The 10,678-nt window shown below is 35.8% G+C and overlaps 1 long non-coding RNA gene across 1 annotated transcript; it reads left to right on the top strand.

Moving 5' to 3' along the window:
• Positions 1–3,504: 3,504 nt before the first annotated feature.
• Positions 3,505–4,229, top strand: LOC128633555 (uncharacterized). Its single transcript, XR_008396959.1, has 2 exons — positions 3,505–3,687; positions 3,824–4,229. It is a non-coding gene; the product is annotated as an uncharacterized LOC128633555 (long non-coding RNA).
• Positions 4,230–10,678: the final 6,449 nt, after the last annotated feature.

The following is a 10,678-nucleotide window of genomic DNA, read 5'->3' as shown; positions in this document are numbered from 1 at the left end:
AACCTGTGTGTAGTGAACTATGAAAAATAATATTCTACTGATTATACTTCCTTACAGTCTGCCTCTGACTGTCTAGCTTATATACATTACTGCACTGAAATTTCCCACTTATTGACGCATATATGAAGGAAAAAATATGAATGCCTCAATAAAACAATAACATGGACATTAATATTTGGTACTAAATCTTTTGGGAATACGATAAACACACTTGCTTCTTAAAGGTCATACATATCAAACTTTCAGTGGAAATAACTTATGCCAACCCTTAGGGTTTTTTTTGTTGTTATTTTTTTTTTATATGAATCAATATGTATTTATGTATTTTTTAATTATCAAAGTTGTACATAATTTTGTGATCCATCAGCATGGGAAAATAACTAATGAATATTAATTATTGTTGATCTTCAGAAATATGGCTCAGGTGGTAGAGCGGGTTGTCCACTAATCGTAGGGTTGGCGGTTCGATTCCCGGCCCACGTGACTCCACATGCCGGAGGGCAAGACACCGAACCCCAAGTTGCTCCCCATGGCAAGCTAGCGCCTTGCATGGCAGCTCTGCTACCGTTGGTGTGTGTGTGTGAATGGATGAATGAAACTATATTGGATAAAAGCGCTATATAAGTGTGCCATTTCCGATTTACCAAATAAAAAATGCAAGTAACACTTTATAAGTAATGCTATCCACTGTCAAAACAATATTTAATAAAAATTTACTAGGACTAAGTGGTTAATTTGGTAGGAAGAAAACAAAGTACACATTTAAAGTATTGGGTACATTCTGAAGGTCTTGCCAGCTCAAAAAACACTATTTGTCAAAACCTCTATGCCAAAAAGCTATTTGGAAGGATTGCCATAAGAAAGCCCCTACTGTTTCAGAGGAATAAATTGAAGCGCCTGGGGTTTGCCAAATGCTGTTGGCACATTGACTGGGATTGGGTACTGTGGTCAGATGAGGCCAGCACAGAACTTTTAGCCGGTAGCCATCACAAATATGTTGTGTAAAAAAAAAGGGTTCATATATCAAAAGACCACCATATCTACTGTAAAATACAGTGACCGCTTAGCTGTCAGTGGTTCTAGGACCCTTGCAAAGATTATCATGCATCATGAATTTTCAGAAATATGTTGGCCAAACCCCTGGTCGGCCAGGAGGACAGATCATTCATCATACCCATGATTTATAACACACTTCCAAATTAAAACTGAAATGGTTGACTGAACAGTGTTTTGCCATTTAATCTCCATCTACTGGTGAAAAAGCTGATCTGAAAATTTAAAGTGCACACATACAAATCCAAATGATTTGCATAGAGGAATGGCTTACGTTCATTCACCAACCTGCACTAGAAATTGGGGTATCAGTAATTATGTTTATTTCCTTTTAGGATAATAATTCCATTTAGAAACACACTATTGCATACTTAAACATACTGCTTAGTTTATTTTCTTTATATTAATCCTATAATTATAAGACTCACTGCTTTCAGATAGATTTGTGTGTGTGTGCGTGCGTGTGTGTGTGTGTGTGTGTGTAACATAATTTGATTACTTGTAAATCACTTTTAGATTACAACCAATTTCTTAGTCAGATGTACTCTTTTATGAAGAAGCAAAAATGTACATTTATAATGGATACATTTCTAAAATTATATTCAAATAGAAATAGAAAAAATAGAAATTCAAAATCGGATCAAAATGTACATTTACAGCATACACCCTAATCCAGAATGACTACGTTTATCTAATTAATACAGCAGTTGAGGGTTAAGGGCTTAGCTCAAGGGCCCATCTGTAGCAGTTTGTCAGCGCCGGGATTTGACATCACGACCAGTAGTTCAGTAGTTTAATGTCTTAACCAATATTCCACACTGGCATTGATCCTGTTTTTTTTCCTTCCCTATAATGGATTGCAACTGAATTACTGAACCATTGTACAATTCCCAATGGCTAATAATGATAATGAGTAGTGTTATATATCTAAATGGTCACCTCAGCACTAGTGAGAGTTTTGTTTTAAAATGATGTTGTGCATGCTTTGTTTCTTTTAAAGAGAAGCAATCTTCAGTTATGGTACATGCACTGATTCTTATTTTGAATGAGAGTCTTCAGTCTTGCATTTGGCTTAGTGTCAAAATGCTGCTGTCTGTATGAATTAATTTGCCTGTCATTACATCTGCATCCATCAGATGGCAATATGTAATTGATACCAGTAAACCTTCCCTGGCAATTTATACTTTTTTGAAATAATACATCAACTGTTTAATGTTTCTCTTTATTACTGTAGGTGTGTGGCTGGGCATCTAAATGTTAAAAGCATATCCTCAAATATTCACATAATCTTTGTTTACCAAACAAGGTGGGCCCTTATGAAACTGTAATCAATGCTGGCATAACATATGGTGTATAGCTTATAGTCTATTCCATGGAGACAAATGGCTCATTCCCTTCTGCAAACACACACTTAAAAACAGCCAGTTTACTAGACGTGGCATCGTTTCAGTTCTGAAGGAACAGTCTTAGTTCATCCTCATCTCCTGCTGGAAATGTTAAACACATCCTCTCTTACCTTGTTTATCTGGTTAAAAAAAATCATTCTAAATTACCAAACAGTACCTGGTGTAGCAACAGGATGGAGCAGTGGGTTAATAATGTTTCCTAGGGAACTGTGTGTAGGCACACAGCCTCCACTGCTAATAGCCCTAAAATATCCCAATTAAAAGTGGAGACGGGGGACTATGTGTTTTCATTGGCCCATGCTCAGAGTGTTGGCCGCTGCCAGAGAAAGGCAGGGTCTGGTTCTATTGCAATATGTTCCTTTGAGCGTTCCGTTTTTAGAGATGAGAGGTGGAGAAAAGGATCCTTCGAGTGTCTTTGTACCATATGCATGTAATAGTTGACACACAGCCATGTACTCCAGGTTTTTGCGCAGCTCATAGTTATCTTGGGTTAATTGGTAGGACACGACAAACATGTGTAATTGTGTCTCACATTTTTCTGCTGGGCCCTCACGAGCTTATGGATATAGTGGGTACACCGAGTATTTCTGTTAGCTGATTAGCACAGCACAATGAACGGAATGTAATAGCTCAGTTTGTAATGAACATTCATGATGAACAGATTAGTGTATTCAGTAGGATATTTTAGTAAGACTGTATTAATCTTGCTGTCTCGCTGAATAAATGATTGTCAGAGGTGTCATAAAATCACTGTACCTTTTATATACAGCATCATGAATATACTTTTTTTTTGTGGGACAATGTGTGATAAGAATGGATAGAATCATTCTGGTGAGTTTTATAACACAGGCTGCTATGCCCATAATAAATGGATGTAACATCATGCCTTGCTGTAAACTGACAACGTTACTGACAGTCACTCATAAAACTGCCTTGAATTTGATACGCTCCATACATGAGTGCATTCTGTATGCAGCCCATTTGCATCAGTGTATGTTGCATCCAGTCTCTTACAAGGTGTGTGTGCATGTGTGTGTGGAGTGAGTGGAAGGCTCCCCTGCTGAGCAATTCCACTACACTGACAGGTGCTTCAGAGAGACTGGGAGTGATTTACAGCTTTGCGCTTCCACTCAGCCAGATAGACAGCAGTCCAATGAGGCCCTTGTGAGTCCTGCATCATGCACCTGCCCTGAAGCGTGGACAGCAGCACCATCAGCACCGTCTGTTTGTATGTCCTTAAATATTTTACTATTTCGTTCCATTATTTTAATATTGATTAAGCAAAGTAATTAATATTCTCAGAGTTATGGCATGTATGTGCAGTAAACCTGTGATTATTAAGCATATTTGCTTATTTTATTTAGCTCTATTTATTATCTACCTGAAAAGAAGTATTCCCCACAACATCACACCACCACCACCACCACCATTGCCATCAGACTGAACTGTTGACACAAGGCAGGTTGGGTCCCTGGATTATAAAAGGTTACTGTTACTGTAGCTATCCTGTCAGCTCAAATGAGTTTGACCATTCTCCTCTGACGTCTCCCATCAACAAGGTGTTTCTTCCTGCAGAACTGCCGCTCAGTGGATCTTATCTTCCCACCCCACCCCCATACACACACACACATACACACACACACACACACACACACACACACACACACACACACACACACACACACACACACACACACACACACACACACACACACACACACACACACACACACACACACACACACACACACACACACACACACTCTCTAACCATTCTGTGTGTAAACTCATGAGAAAATCCCTGGAGATCAGCAGTTTCTGAAATGTGCAAACCAGCCCATCTAGCACTGACAACTATGCCATGGACAAAGATCACATTTTTTTCCCACTGTTCTGATGTTTGATGCAAATATTAACTGATAGTCTTCTAACCTGTATCTGCCTGAATTTATGCATATACTACTGCCACATGATTGGCTGATTGGATAAATGCACGAATGAGCAGGTGTTCCTAATAAAGTGGCTTGTATATGTTGTATATGCTCTGTGTGGCATTGTGAGAGAGGGAGCAATACATTGATGTGCATAGTAAAACCGATTGGTTTTTACTTTCATAAGAGTGGGACCACTCAGATACACTCTCAGGAAAAAAAGTGCTGTAACGTTCCTTGTCACTGGCCTGTATTTTAGTGTGTTTCTTTTACATAGTAATGTGTTCTGCACTTTTAAAATGATTTAAATATATAATTATATATATAATGTATATAATATATAAAAATATATAAAACCTTAATAACTCTAGTTATATTTAAATAAGTTTTAGAGTAATACTTTAAAGGTACACTTTCTGTAGAAACAGGCAGAATTGGACAAAAATGTTGAGGAGATTTCCCCCAGCACTATGTAAAATGCTTTGAGTGCCTAGAAAAGCCCTATATAAATGTAAGAAATGCCTCTGTGAATATGAGTGGGACCTAGCTTTGTTTGAATATATTCATATATTGAATGTTTGAATATATACAGTATTCATTATATTGCATGTTTGAATATATTCATGAATACGAATACATTTTGGTATATGTGAAATGGGAATTGTCATTCAGAGAATGTACACGCTTAGGGAAAAAATCTGCATGGTGATCAAAATGGACAGTAAACTGCTCTATCTTAATAAAGAAGTTCTACTTAGAATCTTTTCTGAAAGGTAAACCCTTTGTTGATTCTATATAGAACCTGTAAAGCTCAACCTGAAGAACCCTTGGTGCTATATAGAACATTTAGGAAAAATCAGAAAGGTGTACCTATGCAATTACCTATGTAAGATCCTATTAATTAATTGATCAAAAATATATTCTTGCACATTAAATTAAGATGCCATAATCACAATCCACTCTACTCAGCTTTGCAGCACAAGCAACAGATATTTTCTTAAAACATTCCATAAATCTCCTGTGAGTCATGGTTTATTTAATGAATTATGGATATTGACTTTTTTGATGAATGGATTATTGATGAATAATCATTATGAAAAAACCTTGTACTATTATTATACATTACTAGAGTGAAAAATTGTTTCACTGACCACCATTAAGATTTCTGTTTTCCCCACTTTCTGAACTGTCAGTACAAGTTACTTCAAGATAATACATACTCACTCTACAGACATCACTATAAAATTACACTATAAAAGATCACTATATTGTGGGATATTGCTGTAGATTGTCATAGTGTGTCGTAAAAACAGGAATCCTATAATAATGCCATAAGATGTTACAGATATTATATGGCAAATGGTGTGTATACGTATATTGATAATTGTAACATGCCAGAACAATGTTTTTATTTATTTATTTATTTATTTTAATTTGATCTTCCACAAACAGTACCAAGAATTGTTACTGTTAAGAAATGCCTACTTCATTGATACAAGAAACTCGTAGTTTGGCTTCAGCTTGGCTTCCATGCTGAACAGTTTCCAGGGCCACTGTAGAGATAACAGGGATGAAAGAAGTTTTCTTATGACGCAATTTAAATTAGTTAATTATTTGTACTGCGACTTGCTTGATGACATTGATACAAATAACTTTAACACTGCATCCTTAGACTGATTGCTATGAAGAAATGGCAAAAAAATCTTGTTTTCTCCCCAGCAGATGGCACTGTACTAATGAACCAGCATGGCTCTGTTAAAGGTGGACTGAAGGTTAATTTTTTTTTAAAGAACGTTTGATTTAGCATGTATTGTTATATAAGGAACAAAATGGATTTCAACCTTAGAATATTGATGAAATAATATTCTCCACTGTAATGCTACTTAGGATAACGTCTGCATATCCTAATGCCTTAGATACTATACCTGGCCACACAGAATATCTAGTCATCTCTGTCAAACACTCACAAATAAATGGAAATAAAAAAAACAGATTTCCAAAGGACGTTTTGAGTGCATCCAAAATTGGTGTCCTCATTTTACACTCTTTAAATGATAACATAATGAAATATGGACAATAAGAGGGGCACGCAAAAAATCATGGTACATACAAACAAACAAACAAACAAATACGTAGTACTTAGAAATGTATCAGGTAATGGAAAAACTTGACAAGGTAACACTGAGAAACATGACGTATACATGCTCAGAGGTAAATGAGTCCATAAGTGGAAGCAGGTGTGAGTGATAATTAGACATGATGTTGAATGCTGATAGGTTCGAGTAGAGGTGAAAATGTCCAAAGATCTGACAATGAGTTAAAATGTAATCCCACTGGAGTGAAGTCTAATGTACTGTTTTAAACTTTCCATAATGTGTCTTAACACATTTAATATATTTACACATAATAGTATTTTCCAAATTGTCACTATATGCTCTTGCCATACATAATTCAGTAAGTACATGACAATGGCTGGTGAATAGAATCTTAGTGGACTGGGGATGCTGTTTGGATGCTGTTTTTTTTCTGTCTTAAAACAACAGAAACATTGTTAGAAACATTCAAGGAAACATCAATATAAAGATCACTAGCATTCCAGGAAAGCTGCATCTTTTACTGCTGCTGGCATCCTTGGGATACATTAGCATGTCATAAATTAATGTTTTTTGTTTGTGTGTGCAAATGTTTAGTGTGTGAAGTTTGTTAACAATCAATGAGCAACCAAGTCTGGGTGTTTTGTAAGTATCAAACAAAATACTTAATACTAATTTTTAATTGTTGAAATAATTCTGGATAATGGATGAATTAGCAGAATAAAATGGACATTAAAAAATCGTGTTACTATTTTAATGCCATTCATTCTTCCTACCAACAATATGGGAAGATTTCCTCTAAAGGGTTATCTGCTTATTGCTTATATCCTAAGGTTTGGCAAAATAGAATTCATTAAGAAACCATAGTAAAATAGTACAAATAAATAATCCCTGAGTTCCACCTTGCTCAGCCATTTTAAGGGATCATTGGCTCCCTTAAAAAAAATCACTGCAAAAAGCACTGGAAATGACGTCATGTTTTCTGAAGCCTCTCAGCTCGAAATAAATGGGGGACAAACTGGCAGCCAGCTTCCAGCTACAAATATAAGTAGCTTTTTATTGTTCTTGTAGCTCTCAAATAATTACTTATGTTAGCGATTTTTAACTTTCTTTGACATTCTATTTATGGTTTGTTTGAGTCTAACGACTTTTAAGTCTTTAATCATTTTTTTTTTTTAAATCCACTAGCTTGCCTATGATTCTGCTTGACATATTATGAAAGAAATACATGTGATTAAGCTAAAAAATTTATATGACATATAAAACTTAAAAATATTTAAGTTTTTAATTTTTGGTGATGTTTTACAATGTGAATATGTAGTCGTGTCACTGGAAATTGCATTATCAGTGTCCCAGTGTGTAATGATCCAGGGTCCTTAGCAGTGCCTGAATTCTTGTACACGATATACTGATTCACTACCTACTGAACTAGGGAGCTGCTTGAGAAATACCCAGAGTCGAAGCTCCTATCAGTTTCCACCCTTCATTCCATCACAAATTTCTACTGACCAATCACAATAGAAGTGGGTTGCAGTTCGGATGCTTTGGGTTCAGAGATTGGCTTTATTGACTAGGTTACAACTGATTGCACTGAAGTGATATTCCATAGCATTGACTGTTGAAAAAGGTTTTGAATTGAAATAAGTTGTTAGTTCTCAAGTGATACTTGGCTAAGAGGAGTGTGGTTGGCAGGTGAAGATCTAGTATACAATCTTATGCATATTTGAAGCTGACATCTTCTGTGTTGTTCAGAACCAGGGGTGGATAATAGTTAAGTAGTTGTACTTCGTTACTATGCTTAAGTATTAGTTTGGTGTATTTATACTTTACCAGAGCATTATTAGATTTTAATGCTTGTACTCTTACTTGGTTACATTTCCCCCCCAAAAAACTTACTGTTTACTTCTTACATTTTTATTTAATCCTCAAAGTAATCGGTACTATCAGAAAAGTCTCCTTTTATTTCACACAGGTGACAAGTGTATGCTACAATTACCATAAACTTAATTCGGAACACCTGTACAACTGTACATTCCTGCAGTTTTCTAATCAGCCAATCATGTGGCAGCACCGTAATTCATAAAATTGTACAGATACAGATCAAGAGCTTTGGTTAATGTTCACATCAAACATAAAACTGAAGAAAAAGTGTGTTCTCTGTAACTTTAACCGTGGCATGGTACTTGGTGCCAGATGAGCTGGTTTGAGTATTTCAGAAACTGATGATCTCATGGGATTTTCACACACAGTGGTCTCTAGAGTTTACAGAAAACGGTGTGAAAAACAAAAAATATGGAGTGAGTGACAGTTTTGTGGGTGGAAATGCCTTGTTGATGAGAGAGATCAGAGGAAAATGGCTAGATTGATATAATAAATAATACGGTACCTGGCAATTAAGAGCAATTTTAAATTACTAGAATTTTATGACAGGTTAAACTGTTTTTTCTGCTTTCTCCAAAGTGTTCATACTCTCATTGGGAGATTGCAAGTTCAAATTTTGACAATACCACAGGCATCCACGGTCAGCTTAACAGAATTGATCCTGCTCTTTCAGTGGGGAAGATGGCATTTCTCCCTCATCTGTCATAGATCAGCACTAGCCATTCATGGGAACCTCTGACCTTCTGTATGTATGTGGAAGAGAGCAACTAGTGCTTTTTTGAGTTGAGACCAAGTCCTTAACCAACTGAGTCCGAGTCCAAAAAGGGCTGAGCTGAACTCAAGTCCGAGTCCTTCATGGCCGAGTCCAAGTCGAGTTTGGCTGAGTTTAGAAAGTAATTAAATTGAAAAAAAAAGATTTTAAATTGCAATTGTAAACTCAACACTAGGCTGTTAAATTAATATTTTAACCTTCACAAAACAATGGCAACATAAATGTAGGGGGAAAAAAAACACTATTACATCTTGCCATTGCCATTTAATATTTTTATTTCATGTCATAAGCACCTCAACTAGTTTCCTATCAAAAAATGATTTCAAAGAAAAAAAGGGATATAGAGTTATATGTAGAACTTTTATTATATTTGACTACCATTTGAGAATTGGCAAATTGAATACATCAGAGGTCCAATTAAAGCTTACACTCGAGAAAAGGTCACCCCCTCTTGGCATAATACTCATCACTGTGTGAAAAGCTAAATGGTGTTAGATTTCTATGTTGTGTTTCAAAACCTCAGTTATATGATGAGCCAATAGAAAGCTTACTAAAAATAATACAGGATAATGCACAGATGTTGCACAGAAGTTAATAGATGGATTAGGAACACTCAAAGTTTTTGTAAAAAAGATTCCAAGGCACTTTGCTCACACATACAATGAGCTGTACAATTACAATGGGATGGTGTTGTGGTGACATCTGCGTATTCAGTTAAGCATAAGAAATATTCAGGTAAGCAGTGCCTCCTTGATGATATCATTGACTGAGAATCTCCAAACAGCAGTGAAAAAGATTTGAGGGGTATTGGCTCAGTAAGGCATGACTGTAACTATATCAAGATCAAAGGATATCACAAGTATAATCAACTCCAAAATTAATGATATATTTAAAATGATTTAATGAAAGTTTGAAAAATTCCTAAAGATGACATTTTCATTCTTTATTTTTTAATTGCTCTCAGACTCTAGAAACTATTCCCATATTGTCTGAATATGAGGTTGCAGACATGTAAAACCCATTCATCCACCAGCAAGGGGGAAACGACCTTTCAATTAAAAAAAGAGACAGATGGAAAATGACCTGCACAAGTCTGGCTGTAGGTACCTAGAAAGATGGAAAATGAACATTTTTGCCATTGAATTATTGAAAATATATATAAACAGATAAAAAGCAGTAGTTGCATTGGATAAAAGCGTTTACTAAATGAATAAATGTAAATGTCAAAATCACCATTCAAGCAACCATGGTAATCAGTAGAAATGAGCTGAACAGTGAAGGAGGAACAAAGAGCCCAGCATTTACAGGTTGGTTGAGTTTGATTTTTGAGGTTGAAAAGACAGCATTTTCTGAACTTCACTACTGGAACTGCAGTTAGAATCTTTGGGATAAAAACAGTTACACACCATCAGCAAGTTGGCAAAACATGACTGAATAAGTATTTCAATTATTCATTTAGCAGATGCTTTTATCCAAAACGACTTATAAATGAGGAAATACAAGCAAAGTGATATGTGAAGTGGAGATACAAGTAGTGCTACC

Source organism: Ictalurus punctatus, chromosome 1 (genome assembly GCF_001660625.3).
Source record: "Ictalurus punctatus breed USDA103 chromosome 1, Coco_2.0, whole genome shotgun sequence".
NCBI classification, from domain to species: Eukaryota; Metazoa; Chordata; class Actinopteri; order Siluriformes; family Ictaluridae; genus Ictalurus; species Ictalurus punctatus.
This window is presented reverse-complemented; position numbering and strand designations above follow the sequence as displayed.